Source organism: Vicugna pacos, chromosome 3, assembly GCF_048564905.1.
Source record: "Vicugna pacos chromosome 3, VicPac4, whole genome shotgun sequence".
In the NCBI taxonomy this organism is placed as follows: domain Eukaryota; kingdom Metazoa; phylum Chordata; class Mammalia; order Artiodactyla; family Camelidae; genus Vicugna; species Vicugna pacos.
In genome coordinates, this window is record NC_132989.1 from 68604485 (window position 1) to 68623611 (window position 19127).

A 19127-nucleotide genomic window follows, 5' to 3' on the forward strand; every position below is an offset into this window, starting at 1 on the left:
TCTTACAGTGTTGTGAAAATTTAGTGATTTGTTTCACAAATCCCTTCATCTGTCTCCTTGTGTAATACTTTCTGTTTTTAAAGCTGTGAGCACTTTATCATCCAGCCCCATGCCAGCCCTGCTGCGTGGCCTGGCTCCATCCTGCACTGAGCCCTGTTGCCTGCAGACTGCAGAACACTTTTCAGAGACAGTCTGTGGCTTCATGCTTCAGGGAGAAGTACTATACTTTATCAGTTCTTCTGAGCCTTTCCCAGGAACGCTGTGACAGTAAAATGGGTGACTGGTAAAACTAATTTTCAGTTCTCATGATGATATACCTGCTGTAGGATTCCAGGTGTTGGTATGGGTAAACTTTTAATTTTAAAGTATGAAGATGCTTGCCTTTGACAGGGCTCTGCCAGTTAACATCTGTTTGTTTGTATCCAGTTGAAAAATGAGTTTCTAACGTTATGCTTTACACCAGAAATTGACACAACATTGTAAATTGACTATACTTCAGTAAAAAAGAATGCAAAAAAAAAGAATGATTTTCTAAAGCATAATTTTTCAAAATTTGTTAGCATTAGCCTAGTTAAAATAGAAGTATCTTGATTATCAGTATTTATTAGCATCTTTTGAATGTGGACACTGTATCTTAGATATTGGAGGGAATGCTTTGTATTTATTAATTTAATTAAATGACCCATTCCTCAGTTTCCCCACCCATGAAACGAGATACCAGCACCTTCCTGAAAGCTGCGCGAGAGGAAGTTGAGCAGCAGTACGTGCGTGGTGCACGATCAGCACGGTGCCTGCCGCTTTAGGAAGCCCGTCAGTAGCACCTGTGCTGTGAGTTCTGCTGCATGAACTCATTCTGCACCAGATGTACACACATGGCAATGAGTTGAGGAGAATGTAGTAGAGGAATGAGAGCATAAAGTGGGGAGCGTGCAAACAGGGTTGAGTTAGGACCGTGGTTTCTATTTCATATGGTGCCTTTTAACTCACAAGTCCACAGCAGATACAGTTCTGTGGCAGAATGCTCACATGAAATGCATTGGTTTAAGCATGTCAGGATTTTCTGTTCCTGGGAGCACAGTTACCCTCAAGAGAGATCCAATTTGAGACAGATGGTGGTGCTTCAGAGATCAACTGTAAATCAATGAAATATCCTGGCAGCTGAGAAAATAAGGGATGGTTATCAGAACCGAGAAATAGGAGAAATGGCAAGTGGAGATGGGTGAATACTGGATGTTGCTCTGCGTCTGTGCAGCTCCCATTCCCTCACTTGCCCTCCTCTTCTGGACTCAGAATGGCAGTCTTGGTGACACTTCACGTTGTCACCCAGGCAGTCGGTGAACATGGTTGATCTGAGTAAATAAAGCTGAGAGGATGGTTAGGTGGAAGGGTACAGTTGATTCTTCCCGTTGAATGACATTTGCCAGTTTCTCTTTTGATTAAGACGAAAGACTATTGTAATAATGAAATCCAAACATTTCATTATGATCTTTTTCCTTCCTTTCCATGGAAATGAAGTAAAATCTAAAACTCTTCATTCCTTGGCTCGACAGGAAGTACGGTGACCCTGACCGTCTTAACCCATTTTTAAGCAGTGGACTTTGTGTGTAAAATCTGCAAACGCAGAAGGGTCAGGTAGAATCACAGGACAGGAAGCTGAGCCAAATTTTGATCCTTTTGAATTAAAACTTGTCCCCAGCGCCAGGGATGGACTGTGCCTCCGGGGAGGTACTTGGAAAGTCATGTTGCCATTTGTCAGCCTCCTCCGGTCTGAGCTCTCTGGGTCTTCTCATTTGAACTTTTGGAAAACCTCCTCAGCATGGAGGACTTCCCCGAAGCTGGATCTTCAGAGTCTCACATCCTGATTTCCAGGCAGAACTGCATTAAAAACATAGTAACTGACTTCGTTTGTTTTTCTGTCTCCAAGGTGTTTGGCCCCCTGCTCGTCCTCCTGGCCCTGGTGGGAGAGGAACACTCAGTTACTCAGACGAAACACTGACAGGAACAAACCCTGGAAATGGTGACCAAGTGTTGGCTGGGGAGGCCCAGTTCTCCTTCAAGCAGGACTAAACATTTCCCAAATTAATTCTGACAGAGGGGCACAGATTTAACTTTCTGAAGTGTCCCAAAGTGGTTTAGGAGATTTTAAGTCAGTTCTCTGTTTGAGGCTCAGTTTTTCCAGTTTCTCACCTCTACTACCTGTTGGGTGCCTCATTTGTGTCCGATACTTAACTTTTTAAGCTGTGCTGTGGAAGTTTAGATCTTGGAAAACTTGGCCCGGAATGTCAATGCCATGTGATATCTTTGGTTTGATGTTGGGGTCAAATGCAGGCCGCTGCATGGCCTTCCTTCAGGAAAGAATGGAGGCTTGTCTCAGTTTCCTCGTGGTTCTCAGCGTGCATTCAGTTGACAACAACGTAACAGTGTATCGGGGTGAAAAATTACTCGCCTCCACGGGGTTTTTGTGTGGACAAGACTCGGACTCGGAAAATTATAGATGTGTGGGCGCATGGTCACATGTTAATGTGTGCAGCCCTAAATGCTGGGCACAGGCTACTACTATTCTGGGTTATTTATTTTACTTTAATGAACAAAGAAAAATACAGTGCATTTGAATGACGTAATAATAGGCAACTGCATATTCTCAAGATACCAGTAATCATGGGTCAGAAAAAGACAGTGAAGAGGGTGTTTCACTAAATATTTCCAGGCTTTGTCTCACAAAGACTTGGTTGTAGTTTTGAATGGCTAAAAGGAGATAGATCCAATTTAGTGTTGCATTCTTTGTGAGTCAGATGCCTGTTTTAAACAGCTTCTTTCAGATTTCAGCTGCTGGGTAAAGTCACTGACTATCTCCCAGCCTAAGACTGCCTGGATGCTGATTGACTCACAGTGTTTGCATTTGGATTATTCCATCCTAGGCCAGTCTATGTTGGAAGCAGAAACAACGTGGGGCTGGGCAGGAGAGGCGGCTCTTCTGCTCCCTGGGTGTGGAGAGGTGGTGCGGGTTCCCCGGGACTGGGGCTCGGTGTGGCAGGGTTGCCCACCAAGCAGTGTCAAATCCCATCAGTCCTGTGTCTCCCCCTCCCCGACTCCGACCCCCGGCCAAGGGCCCAGGGAACAGATGGTGGGAGAAGTCCTGGCCTGAGGTTCCTATTCGCTCTCCTCAAAGGCAGTGGCCTCTGGGCGGCCATGGGGGCTGGACCACCTTCCTCTGCCGGCCCAGCTATGTTAACAGAAACAGGCTAGAAGACAGGGCTTGGCCAGAGAGACGGTTCTCCATGCTCACCTCCCCCGACTTTTGCCCGCATTACTTTTCCACCTTCCTGCTTCCCCTAACGACTGTCCTCTTCCCCTTCCAGGGACCAGCTGTCACTGTTGAGACGCTCACCACCTCTTCCCGTGGGACCCTCTCCCCAGATTCGGCATGTTTATCTGATTGGTGGTCCAAGTGGTTTTTCAGAGGCGTGGATTTTCACCTTTCCCCCTTTGTGCCAGGATGTTGCTCTTCGGTCTATAGCTCTTTTTTCATTTCTTTTCTCTTCCCTTTATTCCTGCCCCTCTTTCGTCTCCACAGGGATTAAAGCGACTTGATCTCCATCAAGGCTGGTATCATAGTGGTTGTATTTCTAACATTCTGCCTGCAAGTGCCCTTGCACAGACCGCTGAGGCATGAGCTTATGTGGGCAGTTTGTTCTTATCCGATGGCCAAAGAAATGGCCCACTGGATTCTGTCTTCCAAGGTCATGGGACTAAAACTCTCTTTTTTAACAATATCTTTGCTGCCATTTACTAAATACTTACTGTGTCAGGCTCTATGCCAAGTATTTTACATGTATTTTCGTATTTAATCTTCATATCGACTTTACGAAGTAGGTAGCATTAGCCCTGTTTTATAGCTGGGGTAACTGAGGCATGGAGGGGTTAGTTACGTACCCAACTTTATTCTGCTAGGATATGCCGTTGCCAGGACTTGAGTCTCCTCTCACTCTAGATCCTGTGCCTCAACCACAGGTGGGTACCTTTTAGGGCAGAATTGTCTTTAAGGGGCATATGGCAGTATCTGAAGACATTTTTTATTGTCACAGCTAGGAGAGTGCTTCTGGCATATAGTGGGAGGGAAGAGGCTAGGGACGCTGCTGAACATCTTCCAACTTACAGGACCAAGAATTTTCCGGCCCCAGATGTCACAGTGCTGAGGTTGAGAACCCCTGTTATAGACACAGCAGAGCGTTTGTGTTTAATAGTTAAGGAGTACCATCCAGCTGATGTTCTGAAAGCTTAATTATTTCAAGAAATATTCCTTGTTTGCATAGTTTAAAATATTTTTAAACTGCTCAACAGGGAGAAAATATATATCTGTTTACAGGGAGAAAACATTTTATGAAATGCCTAACTTCTGAAAGGCACAGGATGTTCAACACCTCCTCTACCTCCGTTGTGATTTGGTTATTGGAACAGAGCATGCCTTTTGGATAATTAGGCCAGAGGGTTTTTCTTCGGTTGCCACTTAGAAGCTTCGTCCGCGTAAATTCTCTGCTAGGTGTCAGCAGGGTGTTTTAAAATCGGGTGTCCTGGCTTTGTTTGGGTCTCCTGAGTGGATGAGGCTCACGCGGCCCCACAAGCCACGTGCACAAAGCCCCACTGACCAGCCAGGGGAGGGCGCAGAGGCTGCGCAGGGCAAGCCGCGGAGTTTCTGGGCAGCCCGGGCTGCTTGCGGGGTCCTTGTGCAGCCTTAATCACAGCCTCCTGCTTTCATGTTCCCGTCATGTGCTCAACCCTTCTGCTCAACAGGCAAAGCCGAGAGTTCCCAGTTCGAGAAGTTTAAGGTCTTCCTGTTTGTCTGATACTCCTGGCAGCGAAACCGCGGACATCTGTGCATTGTCCGGCCCATTTCCTTCCCCCAGCCCCCTCGTCACGCCCCTAGCGCCTCAAAGTGCTGTATTGTTCACATTCTTCCTCATCTTGACCTTGGGCTGCCTGTTGATTGTAAAGACTACTCAGATAAGGCACTCCTTGGGACTTCTTTTTCTTTTGATGAAATGCTTGGGGCCGGGAAATTCAGAATCTAGCTGAGATGCAACGCACAGCATTTTGAAGTGTATCTCACACGACTTTGAGACTGGCTGTAGCTCCTGCTCAGCCATCTCCTTATCTCTTTTTAGGGCTGAGTATTTGTGTCTTACAGCGTGAATTGCCGTCGGCGGCCGCTGGACTCTGCGGACCACGCGCCCCCCGCCCCATCTCCCTCCGCCTTGCCTTCCCGGACCGGACCGCGGGCGCCTAGTTCTTCCTTCCCCCTTGGCCAGCTCCTTGGGCCGTCTGGCAGTTTTCTCCTATCCCCAGGGTACATCCTGGTCCTCCTGCCCTCTGACTCCACACCATCACTCGGGAGATCTCATCCTTACCCCGGAAGACCCCAGGTTCCCCAGTGCCTGGTGTGTGTCCTCAGAGACCTCTTGTTTCCTCCACCCCAACTAGACCATGAGGTTGCCCAGCGTGGCCCTCCTCCTTTAGTCCTACTCCAGGGAATGGGAACATTCAAGTAGTTGTACAGAGATCTGGGAGTCACCCTTGACTCCTCTTCCCAACGGCCTCCACGGCCAGCTAGTCTGAGTCTTATGGTCCCTTGTAGACATTTCTTAATCCTGCCCCCTCCTCTGCAGTAGTTCCGGCCTTTTCCTTCCTGGCCTGGATCCCTGCAGGAGCTTCCTTACTGGCCTTGCTGGCCCTGCAGGTGTGCCCCTTTCGGAAACACTGGCAGCAATGTGCTGGATCTGGGGTCTGCTGCCCCTCTTTGGACAGACCTGGCGATCCGCAGGTCCTGGCACAGCCCATGTGCCGTGTGCAAGGCGTACGTGCAAACACACTCAGGGCAGGTTTGTTCCTTTGGTTACTTGTTGACCCTTACAGGTGTCCATGAAAATGATTAATAGAGGATCTATAATAGGAATAGAAAAGAAGATGATAGCCGCAGAGACAGCCTCTCAGCTCACTCTGAGGAGATGCTCTGGAGCAGCCTGGCTTTCAGCAGTTTTATATCTTGTCAGAATAAAGAACATCAAACAAGTCAAGGTTATGTTCCTTCAAGGTTTCAAAACAACAAGTTAGCAAGCACACAGAAAAGCGAGTCAGTATGGCCGTGGCACCTAGGAAGGGAACCTTATCATCGAAGGAGTACCAGCATTGACATCCCCGGGACGGAGGCATTTAATCATTATTTTTAACATGGACATTCTTTACTTCTGGTCATTGTGTCCTTTTCTTTAATAATTAAATCAGAAGTGCAACGTATGTTTGATAGGCCACAAGCAGACTGTCTTAGCATAAAATCGAGTTAAGTGATGTATAAGCCAGAATGACCTCCCCATACCTCAGTATGTGAAAATTTCTTTCATCACAGATATCCTAGAGATGACTTTTCTAAAACGCAAGTCTGATTTTGTCTCTTCTATGCTGAAAATACTGTAGGGGCTCCTCATCATAATGTCTAAAGCACAGATCGAAATCCCAAACGTAAGCTATTCAGCACCTCCCAGGATGGTGCCTGCATCTCTTCCCACTACATTTCTGCCCATGCCCCCGGCTCCACCTTCGCGCTAAGACCCTGATCTGAGCAGGCCCTGCGCTTAGTGTTTGTTCTGGTGGCCCTCCTTGCCTCCAGGCAGCACAGAGCACCCCTCCTTACCACTTCCATGGCACCAGCTGCTCTGTGCAGGGCCCACCTGCTGACTTCCCTGTCACCCTACTGGCCTGTGACCCCTCTGAGGATGGGGAGTCGTCATTTTGGTATCTCAGCACTGGTTCCACACCAGGCACATGAATAGCCTTCAGAAGTCACTGTCAGTGGAATGTGAATGGTATGGATTTCACTATCAGAAATGAGATCATGTGGTTTCTGAGGAATGAACACTACCAGCCAGGCTGCTTCAGTTTTGCTTTCTGTCTGAGGAAATTAGGGTCTCCTAGATACTAAATGTCTTACATAAGATGAAAACTTGTAGATTTCTCCATCACATCTATCGGAGCCCTCTTCCTTCCTCTCCTGTAAAGGTCCCACCTGGTTGGGAGCTAAGAGAGAATTTAGTGGGAAGGGACAGCTTGAAGAAAGGGTTGCAGATTCCTTTCGAGGATCACACTGTGTACTCACAGACTCTTCCCCTACTGTGGTGATTAATTTTTCCCTGAGCCAAATTAATACATATTCAATCCAGTGCAGACTGCCTCTTTGAGTAATGAAGAGCCCTCCCAGCACCATTCTTTTTAGGACTAGAAGATGCTGCTTTCTGGAACAGAAGCAGAAGAGGGTGAAGCAGACCTGCCAGTGTCACCCCATCAGCCTTGATGTCAGGGGCATGTTTACCTCTCAGAACTGCCGAAACCCCATGTGCCCTAGGAGTTTCTTTCTTGGTCAAACTTGGATCGGAAAACCAGACGCACTTAAAAGTTATCCTAATTCCTTGAAATTGTTACAGAAAGTTCACAAATAATCCTGTAAGTTCAAAAGGGAATCTGAATGGGTAAGGGGGCTGTTAAAACCTAAGGTTAATTTTCATCCTTCTGTTTAAATTTCGTCATACTAAATAACCAGCAGATATGCTTGAATGAAAAATCATTCACCCTTTCAGCTGTTGTTTCTACTTATACACACCAAGAAAACTTGAGGGGCATCAGCCACTTCTGTTTTGCTCAGAACGTAAGCACCATCCAGCCCTTTAGCTTTCTCTTTAGAAATGTTTTTACACCACCATCCAGAGTGACCCAACAGAAACAGAAAAACCCCAGGCCCCGCCCCGTTCTCCAACTGCAACTTTCCCATTTGAACTAACGGTAGGATTCCTTCCCAGTTACTCTCTTCCTGATGGTTTCCTTGGAGTTCTCCCAGCTCTCGTGCTGCCCCACCCACCGGAGCGCACGGACTTCTCAGTGGCTCATCAGGCTCCTCTTGGCCTTGGTCTTTCTTATATCTGTGTGTTTCCTGATTCCAACTATAATATCGGTTCCATGAGTGTCTTTGTGTCCCCTCCCCGCGCCCCTCCATAACCCAGTGTGTCCTCCACACACCCCGGACTGTCAGACCTTGAACTAGATGTGAGCTGGCAGAGGGCACCTGCCTTGTCTTTCCAGTTTAGAGTGTCAGTTGCTCATTAGTCACCATGATAAACGAGGAGCACCCATGCATATGAATAGGAATTCTCCAGTTTGGGGAGACCACAATATGTGACTCCTCTTTAAGTTTCAGTAGATGTTTAATGAGCATTACTTTCCAAGAAGGGTGAGGTTTAATGAGATAAGAACAGAGGAAAGATTCAGAAATCACATATTCTGGGCCCTGGGAAAAGTAAGAGCTATTTTTTGCAGAATTGGTGCAGTTTCACCCATTACCTCAGCAGTGCATTGCTTCTGTTCGTTGAAGCCTCTGGGCCCTTGGCTCCTTGGCAGGGCTGCGAGGTGTGTCCGTGTGTGCACAGTTCAGTCATCAGCTCGTTCCCACCTACACGCAGTGGCCTCAGGAGGGCTGCGCTTGTCTTCCTGCCCAAGTCGCAGAGGCCGAAACGGTTTAGCCCTTGCTTTTGTGAATGGCCATCTCCGTGAAAGCTTAGTCTGCAACACTGTTCAGGAAGTTAGGAGGAGTGACGCTGGGCGTGTTTGTGAGTGCAGGTCTTCTCCCAGCCCGTGCCTGCAGTTTAGGATGTGTGTGGTTGACACCCGGTAATTCGTCTACCAGAACCTCCTACCCCTGGCCTTTGCTACCTGCAATTATCATTGTAATCAGGTCAAATTGACCAAACCTTTGTAAAATGCTGCCTTTGCCAACATTGAGACCAAAATTTAAAAAAAAAAAATTTTTTTTTTAATTCGTCCACGATCTCAGTGATAAGTACTGAGTAAAACTGAAAAATCTCTTTAAATTGGTCTCAACTCAGCAGCTTCACCACCAGGCTGTTGGGCTGGAGCGTTGAATTTTTAAACATCATTTGAATCATTTCAAATGACTAACAAAATAAGACACTTTATTAGATCATTAATAAGGATATTTATCAGAAATAAGTGGCCCTGGATGGATGCAAATCAGCCTTCTGGGGCCATTTATAACTGATGAGAGAATTGCGCTGCTTAACTTTAATAATTCACCAAGGAACAGAAAATAAACAGCAGCAAACATTAATTTTATTGGACAATTTCATATGGTTTATGTTTTGAAATAAAAGGATATGACTTAACTCCTGCCTGAAACTAAAGCATGTAAAAAGGAATCTCTCGTGTTGTGTTGCTGGCTTCTCTAACTGGAGAACCAGTACTCAGATGCATTTGTTAATCAGTTGGCATCCTTCTTGAAATACGTAAGATACCAAAATATAAACGCTTTAAAAAATGACCAAAACTTTGTATTCTATCATTATGCTCTGGCATGTGGCAATGGAATTTTTCACAGGCAAGCATTTTACTTGTCTAGAACAGAAGCCAAAGTATGTAAGAAAGGGAGGACCCTTTTTATGACTGTGGACTTTCAGAACCAAGTAAGGCTTCTTTAACTGCAGGGCCCATCTCTGAAGCTGAGGACAGAGGGGGCCTCATTTTTAGCTGTTAGCCCCAAGACTGGAGTGGGGACTGCTCTGCTGGTTTTCCAAGAATGAAGGACACTCTGGACCTGGAAATGAAAGGATAGAGGTAGGTTCTCCCTCCCCAGAAAAAAAAAAGATGTTGAGAAGAGGGAGCCAGTCCAGCCTGTGCCCTTTGACCATGGCCCTTGGACAGCCCCCTGTGCTCAGAGGAGACCTTCTCTTGTGCCTCTACACTTGTATTCCTCATAACGTACAGGGCGTTCCCCCTTCCCATCCAACCAGAGATGCAAGACTTGGAGAGCCATCTGTTCCAGCAGGAGCCCTGGTCTGGGAGAACGCGATGAAGGGTAGTCATGTGCTTGAAATGACTGTGTTTGGGAGCTGAAAGTGATGGTGACAGTGGTGACCGGCAGGTCTGACCACTCGCTTCATGCTGAGACCCTGAAGTCAGAGCAGCTGAAGGAGCTGTGTCTGGTCACCTGCCGTTAGCCAAGAGCCTAGGCCAGAGCCCATGTTTTGCCTGCTTCCTGTCTAGTGTTTTGTTTCCAACTATGACTTTGCCATTTGATAAAAAAATTTCAGTCTACAGAGAGTTACTGATATTAGAAGGTAATTTTTTTTTTGTGACCACATGGAGATAACCTTCCTAGAGCAGAAAAATAAATGTTAACCAATACGATAGTAGTAATGATTCCTACCACCTACTGAGTACTTAAAATTATACCTTGCTTTACACCCACGGGAGTTTGTCATCCTTGTACCCCGCTTTGAGGTAGATACTTCTGTCACCTGCATCCTTGTCCAAAGACACAGAGCTAGTTAAAGGGACAGCCAGGGTGATAGCATTGAAATAGGTCTTTTGTATCCTTTTGCATTTGTTTTTATCCTTTCTGCTGTACAGCTTCCATGGAGAAACTTGGTATTTGAGGGTAAGGCTGATTACCCATGTGACAGGCAGGCCCAAGAACAGGAAGGTCTAAAAGGGGAAAGGAATGCTGGTGGCGTGACTGCAGAAGTGGCCATGTCCATGTGGGGCCTGCGGAGGCTGGATCCTGCCCCCGAGAGTGTATCCCACCTGCTTGGAGTACTTACTGTCCACCAAGCACTGTCCCAAGCTTGTTGCTTACTTGAACTTAGTGGGTCTTTGCAACAAGCCTATGTGGTAGGTTCTGTTAGTGCCCCATTTTACAGACACAGGAACTGAGGTACAGCGGCACATCTGAGCTCAAGGTTACCGCCCAGAAAGTGGTAGAACCAGGATTCACATGTCAATGGTGGCTCCAGACTGACTCATTCCCTGAGGCTGCCTTTCTGGATGAGCTCATTGACTGGGAGGGTGGGGCAGTGGGTTTTGTAGCAACCTTGGAAGGGTGGCTGTTGAGCCCACCCTCATCCTATGTGTGAGCCTGAGGGACTGTCCCCAAAACTCTGTCCTGCCCACATTTTATGCTGGGATCTGGACTGATCAGCCACCCTACTCATGGAGGGTTGGCACATGGGACATGGAGAAAGGGACTTTCTCTGTCATGTGTGGGTGTCTCAGCATGAGGCCCGAGGTCATCAGAGCTGTGGGAAATGTCTGCTGTGATGAAATCTGTTAATTCCAACCACCTCAGAGGAATCTGTGTCAGCATCCCAGGGGTGCTCCTTTTTATTACCTCACCAAAGTATAGTCTGTTTTTCCCCTGCACTGTCTACCCCCGGCTCCCCTGCTGAGCGCTATTCTGTTTCTCTCACAGGAAAGAATTCAAGAGCGAGGCATATGTAGTCAAGTGAAGGTAAGTTTATTTAGAGATATACACTCCATAGACAGAGTGCAGACCATCTCAAAGGCGAGAGAGGGAGCGACCACGAGGTACGGGATGGTTAGTTTTTATGGGCTTAGTAATTTCATGTTAACAAGTAAGAGGATTAGTCCATCTATGCTGGAAGGGACGGGGATTTCCAGGAGCTGGGCCCTGCCCACTTTTGGCCTTGTAAGGTCACCTAGGACTTGTCATGGTGCCTGTGGGTGAGCATGAGGCTCAAGGTCTACTGGAAGTCAAGTCTTCCGCCGTCTTGGTTGTAACCAGTCTGTCCCGTCCTCAACTGCTGTGTCAGTCCTTCGGTGCTCGTGCCCCGCCCCCTTCCCTCCGGTCTCAGGGGCAGGAGCCCATGGCTCTGACACGTGCATCAGGCTTTCTCTTTGCCCACCTTGTGTAGCAGCTCTTACAGGTGAGAAGCTGGGGAACATGGGGTTGGGGTGTCTCTTCTTAGGGATGGGGACCTAAAGCCATCTGTGTTCCCAGCCTTGCCAGCACTTGGCTTTCGTTTTTAAGTGCCTTGGTCTTCTGACACATACTCTCTTCTTCTGAGTTCATCTCTGTTTATGAGGCCTTGCTGTTGATAGAAGCTGTAACAATAAGCCCCCGTTCCCGGAAAGGGAGTGCTGGGTCCCGTGAACAAGTGTGAGGGTTCAGACCTTAGAATGGGGTTTTTCTCTCTGACCGGCTTGAAGTGTGGGTCAGCGCCGAGCTGGTCCAGGCTGCAGTGAGGAAGGCTCACTGGTCTCCTCCTCCCGCGGGTACGTTCCTGCGCCGTCGTTAGGCCGGGTCAGTACTGGGGCCAAGGCCTTGCATGCGTTTAGGGGCGGTGTTGTGTGCACGTACCCGAAGCCGCCGGCAGCTGTGTGTTGAACTTGCTTTTCCTAGAAGAGTGTGCATTAAGCTCATTTGTTTTCAAAACACATTTTGAATCCTAAATATCTGGGGAATTCCTCTAGTTAATAAATGAAGGAGGCGTAAACCTGTCTACAGCTTTGAGTCTGGCATTCTTGTCAGGGTTGAAAAATGCTGGGTAGCTTGATCTCTGGCTGTGAAATCACCGACGTGGACGGTGTTTAATGAACTTGGCATGGATGCAGTGTGCAAATCTGTCTTGCTGATTTTTTAGATGTTAAAAAAATCTGACATTACGAGTGTGTGTGTGTGTGTGTGTGTGTGTTTCTGTGCATTCCTGTTCATACAGTAGTTTCTGGGTTTTAAATATTATAAATAAGGCACTAGAGACGGGAGATTTTTGATATATAAACAGAGTTATAAAGAGCCATGTTTGTGAACACTCACTAGTACGTTTTGTTCTTCATTTCTTGTGTGTTCAATACATAAAGCCATAGCCCCTTTCCAGATCCTTCTCCAGGCTCTCTGGCTTTCAAGAAGTATGTACGGTGGACACACAGACAGGGCAGTGCAGACCTCAAGGCTGCAGGTCATCCCTTTCATTGTGAAAAGCCAGCATCAGTGTAAGTGAAGTAATAAAAAACAGTGAGTTTGAATATTTTAGTGATGCACTTAGAAACATGAACACAGCTTACAATAGACTTTGTTCCTTGAAATCATTCAAACACTTTTTGAAATTCTGCTACTGCTTAGCAATGTTTGTTAGACACAGAAGTGACCTCAGTGAGAATATAGAAGGTTTAAAAAAAAAAAGTTAGCAACGACTAGCATTGTCTTGGTCCCTGGGTAAATCCCAAATTCGGTCTTGGCTTTTAAGGATACGGATTGTCTTACATCGTTAGACTCAGTTCACTGATAATATCGTTTAGTGGGGTAATTAAAAATGTGTCATTCTGCTGGGAGCTTTGTTGGCACAGCCTGTGGCCACTGAGAGCTTTGTGATGTGCGTGGGCTGTTTGTTTTGATGGGGTCCTGGGTGAAGGTCGCTGCTGCTGTGAGCTGCTCCTGCCCTCTGCCCTCTGGGAAGTTCCTGGGTTGGAGTTTGGGCTGGCACCCCTCTCTGAGTCACACAGCTGGCCTGTCCCCTGGGCCATGTTGGGATGAGGTTTCCACCACACTTGTGTTCACACCCGTCTCCTCCTCAACGGCCGCTTGGAGACTTGGCACCGAGGCTCAGCTTGAACATTAACCGCTCCCGTAGCGCTAATGGGTCAGGTTTTCAGGGCCAGTGGAGGTGCAAGGGGAGGAAATCGTGTTTGCCATTCTTTAACTCCCTATGATTGTTTCCAGATTAACATTTTTGTCTAATACTAATCACAGAGTTTATAAGATGATACTATACTGCAGTTTTATATATATATATATATATATATATATATGTATGTATGTATGTATTTATAATAGGCATGGTTTAAAACGAGCTGATACCTAACTTAACTTTATTTTTAAAGTGACAGGTGTTCTCATGAGCTGATGAAGCTCTTCCTCATAGAAGCCACTGGTTTTCACCCTAACGCTCCGCATGTTGTTCATCGTCTCTGAAATGACTGCATTCCTAGAGGGAATATTCGGATTCTCGTGGTGGAGGTGGCCTGAAAACAGTTCTCGTGTGCTCATGGCCGTTTGTCTGCCTGTGACTCGCCCCTTCCACCTCGTGCCCCGGTGGCTCAGCTCTCCCTCTCTCGCTGCGTTGACTTCCCCGCAGCTGGGGCTGATCAAGGCCTCCGTCATCCTCATTGCCCTCCTCCATGGTCTCTTGTCCCGTCGGTGCGTGGCTACCCTCCCTGCAGCCCTGTGGGCTCCATTCCTTGGGAAGACCTGGCCTGACACAGGTTGGAGACTGGCCTCTGGGCAGCCCCGCACGTTTGTCCTGGGCCAACGCCTTGTCCCAGCTGGTCCTCGAGGTGTCTCCTGAGCTGCAGGTCTGGCCGAGCCTCCCCTCAGGCAGAGCTCAGAGCTCTCTTCTTGTGCTTGTGAGAAGCACACCTCCTGGTGGAGGTGGCACCAGGTGACTGGAGGTGCCCTAGGATGGAAGAAATTGATGCAGATGAGGAAGGCTGCGCCAGCTCCGAGTGGTCAGGACTCTGTGGCTAGGAGACCTCGGAGAAGCGCCTGATGTGGGAAGTGATCCTTCTGGCTGTCGCTCTCAGAGTCACTTCTGATGTCCTCATTTACTCAATAGGGACTTTTTCTTCTTTCTTAGTACTTGCACTCGCTAACCCTAAAATAAGCACATGAAGAGAGTAAACTTTTTCGTAGCAGCTTACCGCAGTGAACCGCACAGTGAATGCTTCTGAGATGGTTGCCAAGCTTTAATGCGTCTCACTAGATGCCTTTGATTGTTGTTTAATTTCGGGGTTCTTTGCCGTGTATGTGGTCGGGGATGGTGGAATCGAATGTGACCCGACATCAGAGACAGACAGGATGGACAGGCGCTGGCTCTGCCAGGAGCTCAGCCCTCAGAGGAGGCTGGGCTGTTCTGTGGCCCTAACATTTCAGCAGTGCAGTGACCGAGCTTTGATTTCCCACCCGCCCTGCATGTCTGTCAAGGGTCAGCTGTGCCTCTGCTTCATGTTGTCCGGACCCAGCCTGATGGAGAGGTCTCTGTCTGGGATTTCTGATTTCATGGGAGAGGTGAGAAAGCTGGACAGCAAAGCACCAGCTCGTAAGCTCTTCTTACCAGGAGTGGCACGTGTCACTTCTGCCCGCTGGATTGGCTGGACAAGTCCCCTGGTCAGGCCTGATGTCATCGGGTAGAAAAATACCGTCTTCCTCCAGGAAGCGACAGACTATGTGAAGGAATAATGTAGTCTTTCTCAGGAGCTTGCCCGGAAGCTTCCAGTCAGGAAGGGACTCTCGTGCTAGTTGATTCTAGTGCCACTTGGTGTATTCCGGGTTTGTGTGAGGCTCAGAAATAACAGGTGGCGTAATCCTCTGCCTTTATCGACTTTGGTCATCCTTAAGCTGTTGCAAGGGAACCTGGCTCATGGCCTTGTATCTTGTGGACAAGCAACGGTTCTTTCTGCCTCTCCAAACAAGGGACTGAAGAGCTTGCAGTTGCTGTAAGAATGAACATCCGTGCTCCCTGGTAAGGGGGAGGCTGCCCAGCTGTCCACTGAGATGAGCCAGAAGCACATCCTCTGAGGGTGATTTATTCTCAGAGTTGAGTCACTTAAACAGAGAGCATTTGGAGTCTCCCCTCTGTGACACCAGGGAGTTCACAAAGAAAGAAAAGCTTGATGTTCAAGTTCTTTTTTAAGTTCTCTGCTTTCCATCCTTTGTTACTCTTGTCCATTAAAACGCTCTGCTTTCTTATTGATTCTAAAAATATTAGTGAGGCTCACTTAAAGACTTCTATTTTGCCAGAATTCATTATGAATCTGAAAACTACCTTTTGTTTAAAAGGTAACATTAACGGGCAGCTCCTTTGTGAATCAACTATGCTGCACTGAAAGAAAGAAGAAGAAAAAAAGGCAGCTCTTGAAGCTCAAGTTCTACTTCCATTTGAAAAACCAAGAACCATTGACCTCACAGTGCGTACAGGGCATAGGCACTTGGCCCCCAGCTAATAGGCTCTGTGCTGCATCACACGTTAGCATCTCCCATACAAGCTGGTTTCTCAGTCCCTCCTGTTGGACAAAAACAGAAAGACACATAAAGAAAGACTTACTCCTGAAGATTTTTAGATCATGACATTCATAAAAGGGAAAAAAAGGTTATAAATAGGTAAGTGGGGTTGAGAATTCTTTAAAAAATGAATCATTCAGAAAATATGGCCGGACAAGTGGACATGCTCTCTCTGGCTGCTGATGCTTCCAGACAGAGTGTACAAATGACCCCTCTAGAAATGGGTGCTCGGAAAGCAGGCTGATTGGGTAGAGAGGAGTTGGAGTGGGCATTGAGGAAGAAATATATGACTGACCAGGACTGGTGAGTTAGAAAACAAACTTGACAGTGAGCACAAGTTCACTGGGTGCTCCAGACCCGAGAGAACGAGGCTTGTTGAGATGTTTTGGAGAGGGGAGCCCCTGCTTCTTTGGAGGGGCCACCAGGCAGCTGAAGTTACCACTAGGTTCAACAGGAGAGGAGCATCTTGCAGAGGTGGGGGGGCCATGCTGGGGTCAGGTAATAACCAGGATGCCTGAAATGACTGAGGTCTGCTTGATAAGTTCCTTGAGGTTCCCTCACATTTCCACTGGCTAGGCCAACTCAGAAGGAGGAGAATTGAAGAGAATGAAGGCCACATGGCCAAACTTGCATTTTCCACGAGTCCTGTTTTGCCATTTGTAGGATAGAGATTACTGAATACAAAAGCTGACTGGTGTGTGGTCCAGAGAAACTGCGGGGACCCTATGAGAGGCAAGGTCAAGGTTCTGTCTGTTCTGACGCGTTGGATTCCACATTCTGTCAGCCTGCTATCTTGGACATACAGATTAGCATGGACCTTAAAAAAAAATCAGAAAAACAACTAAAAATAGACCTAATTTAGTAAATTCCGTGCTTGTCCATCCAGATTATAGAACATGACTCCCTCATTAGAGCAGACTTCTATAAAATGTGAAGGTTTCAGAGCTCTGTATTGGGCTGTACTTACAAATGTAAAAAAATGCAGGAAGCCTCCAGCACCACTGACCTGCTCTATCCGGGGAGCTGCCTGTGTTAGCAGCATCCTTGGCCTCTACCCACCAGGTACCAGTGGCACCCCTCCTACCCCAAGCTGTGGCAGCCAAAAATGTCTTCAGACATTGCCAAGTATCCCCTGCAAGGGGGGAAGGGGCAAAATTACTCCCGCTGAGAACCGCAGCATGAGAGTTTGTGCATAGAGATGGGAGGGAGGGGAGGAGAGGGGTTTATCTCTGAGGAAAAGATGTTGGCAATGAGCAGGAGGTGTTGAGCATGTTGAGACCATAACTTGAAGGACAGTATAATTATTAGTGCATTTGGACCCTCTTCTTAAACAGAGTCAAGATGTCTGCCTTTCCATAGTCAGGGTATTTTAGGGGGTGGCCAGGGCAAACGAGAGTTTGCAGAACCTCCTTAGGTAGCTGATTTTTTGAAAAAGATCACTCAGGGTTCGGAGCTGTTCGCGCCAGTACTGTCCCTTCAGTTCTAACGCTGCTTGGTGCTCTGAAGAAGAGGTCCCGATGGGTGGGGAGCCCCTCGTGCCGGACGAGGGTTACTGGACAACATGCAAGCCGGTGGGAGCTGGGTGGGGACGGTTGGTTTCCCTGCAGAATCACTCGTCCCTGTGAGCTGTGCTGAGGACAGGTGGTCTGGCTCTGTCCTTGTGAGCTGGACCACACTCCTCCCCCACCCCCAGCACCAAGGAACTGCTCGGTGCAAGCTAATCTCAGCCAGTGTGAGACCTCCTCCCAGCTGACTCTCAGAATTCAGTGTGTAAAGAATCTCCTGGGGGCTTGTTAAAAATGCAGTTTCTGGCAACACCTCCAGCAAGTTTGGTGCAGTGTGTGGGAACCAGGAATGTGCACTTTTGAAACAGATGGCTGACATCCCCCTCTAGTAGATGGGGGGTGTCCAGGGACCACACTCTAAGAAGCAGCACTCTAGAGGGTCTTTCCAGCTTTCGGAAGGCTAAAGCACATAAATTCCACTTTCTTAATCCTCTTCTTCTTCCAGAAGACACTGGGATGGAGGCCGTGTTGCTGAACCTTTGTGGGACTTGTGTATCTGAGGGAAGTGGTAATAACGAACATGGATGTTGGCCAGGGAACTCCCAGTGACGTGGGGGCAAAATGCAGTCTGCGCCAAAGTGTATCGATTACTTAGGCCACGTGGGTCAGTGCAGTAAATTTATTATTAATCATAGGAGTTAATATTTTTTAGTACTTACTGAACCACAAGTACTGTGTTGAGCTAATCATATGATAATGGTTAGAAGCTAATGTCTGTTGAGCGCAATAAAGTAGAAACGGTTTTGATTATTTTACGTAAACTTTCCCCTCGAATCTTCACGGCAGCCTTGTGAGGAAGATGCTGATAGCCTCATTGTGCAGATGAGGGAACTGAGGCTGGCAGAAGTTAAATATAAATACCCTGTTCAAGGACATGCAGCTGATTTGATCCCGCCTGTTTACAAAGCTCTTAAAACAGTGCCGTCCCAAATCGCTTCGCACATGGTGTTGCCCGGTGCCTAACGCCCCCTCCGAGCGGGGGCGCGGGGATGGCGGGCAGAGCGCAAGGCCTGAGAGAAGCACCCGGGAGCCAGGGCTGACCCTCCTGAACTGGGGTGGGGGGGTGCTCTGAAGGTGGAGGACTTCCACAGGGGCTGTCCTCCTTGCCACAGCCTGCGCTTTCTTGCTTCAAGTTGGACCTCCCCAGAAGAGCTGTGTTTCTTTGAAATTCTTTCTCCCTCCCTGACTCCACAGATCTTTTTCTGTTTTCATAAGTTATACATGAAATATGGTTCTATTTCAAAGAAATACAGCAAACATTTCTTGGAAGTGAAATTCCTTTGATGAAGCGTTCCTTCAGCTTCCAGGATGGCATCTCTCAGGACAGGGCTTCTCAACTGGGGCATCAGAAGCCCCCTGACGAGCTCTTTAAACAGTAGTGTCCTGCCCAGACCAACCTTCTGCCCACTTCCTCAGCCAACTTTGGATTCTTTAGGACTGGAGGGAACAGGACAGGCTTGTCCTGTCTGTCTGTTTTTGTCCTTGTCTTTCTTTTTCTGTGCACACACACGCACACACGTGCCTGTATGTACATGTAAAATTACTCTGATTCTGAGGTGCAGCCTCAATCATATTCCAGCTGTGATTCAGTAGGAATTACACGGCATTACCTACAAAGGATTCTCACCAAAAATGTTTATGCTGCATGTAAACTA

The 19127-nt window shown here is 47.6% G+C and overlaps 1 protein-coding gene across 3 annotated transcripts in view; it reads left to right on the forward strand.

Moving 5' to 3' along the window:
- LHFPL2 (LHFPL tetraspan subfamily member 2) overlaps nucleotides 1–19127 on the forward strand; it is a 153723-nt gene that overhangs the window by 107221 nt on the left and 27375 nt on the right. Inside the window, exon 1 of one of the 3 annotated variants that reach the window (XM_072958468.1) lies at nucleotides 3990–4011. The exons of 1 other annotated variant lie outside the window; for it this stretch is intronic. The gene's annotated coding sequence lies outside the window, so the exon portion shown is untranslated. Of the gene's footprint in view, nucleotides 1–3989; nucleotides 4012–11255; nucleotides 11342–19127 lie in introns of those variants that run through there. One more of the 3 variants, XM_072958466.1, reaches the window with a different exon arrangement.